Here is a 975-nt window from a genome sequence, read left to right on the forward strand (position 1 = left end):
GTGGCATATGCCTGTGGTCCCAACTACTCAGGAGGCTGAGGCAGGAGGACCACTTGAGCCTAGGAGTTTGAGCTTGCAGTGAGCTATGCTGACACCACTGCACTCTAGCCGGGGTTATAGAGTGAGACCCTGTCTCAATCAATCAATCAATCAATCAATCAATTGAAACCCAGGAACTCTAGGTTTCACACAAGACAAGAGAAGGGATGAATGGACAGAGAATATTAAAGATTTGAACTGAAACAATATAATACAGAATCACTAGATCTTAAAGATGACAGTGACAAGACAAAAATGGAGATGAGGAGGTACTCAGCAGTGCAAAATAGAAAGTAGTAGTTAAATCTTAAAAAACAAAAGGCATTTAGACAATGCCTGTACAAATTTTTAGAATGCAGATCATACCTGTGGCCTCAGGACCCTGACAATGACAGCTCTCAGCTGTTCATGCTGGCGTCTAAATTTTCTCATCTGGTCAAGGCGAGCCTGAAGCTTCCTGTGGGCAGGGTTGATACGCCACACCATCTTCAGATTTTCCTCCCTTTTTCTTTTGACAATGTCTCTCAGCAACACCTGAAGTTTCTCGTACTCATCATCCCAAGTCTGAAAAACTTCAAAGCATGCTACCATAACCTAGGATATAAGAAAGGAAGCTTATTATTAAAATATATTCTTATCTTAATGCCTTGAGGTTGGTCCTCTAATATATTAAAACTTACTTTTTCAAATTCTTCATAAGCAACATGCATCAATTTTCTAGTGCCCAATACTTTGAGCAATTGAGAACTCAAGTCTCTTGAAATTGCCTCCACCAAACGCAGTGCCCTCTGAATGGGGTATTTTGTGTTTCGGATCTTTCTCAAATGGGTAAAAATTGCAACAAGTGCCTGCCTTATTTTGTCCAGCTCAGTGGCAGACAGCAAATCATTCAGAGGGAAATCTTTCATCAGAGGATTGTAGTCATTCACGGTTTCT

The 975-nt window shown here is 40.8% G+C and overlaps 1 protein-coding gene and 1 long non-coding RNA gene across 2 annotated transcripts in view; both read right to left on the reverse strand.

The window, feature by feature from the left end:
* The window catches only part of DYNC1H1 (dynein, cytoplasmic 1, heavy chain 1), a 75,775-nt gene that overhangs the window by 57,694 nt on the left and 17,106 nt on the right, over positions 1-975 (reverse strand). The window lies entirely within an intron of this gene.
* On the reverse strand, positions 549-970 carry LOC105812601. The gene is made up of 2 exons (XR_001137620.1): positions 720-970; positions 549-633 (listed from the first exon to the last, which is right to left on the reverse strand). It is a non-coding gene; the product is annotated as an uncharacterized LOC105812601 (long non-coding RNA).

Source organism: Propithecus coquereli, unplaced genomic scaffold, assembly GCF_000956105.1.
Source record: "Propithecus coquereli isolate 6110/MARCELLA unplaced genomic scaffold, Pcoq_1.0 Scaffold256, whole genome shotgun sequence".
NCBI lineage: Eukaryota > Metazoa > Chordata > Mammalia > Primates > Indriidae > Propithecus > Propithecus coquereli.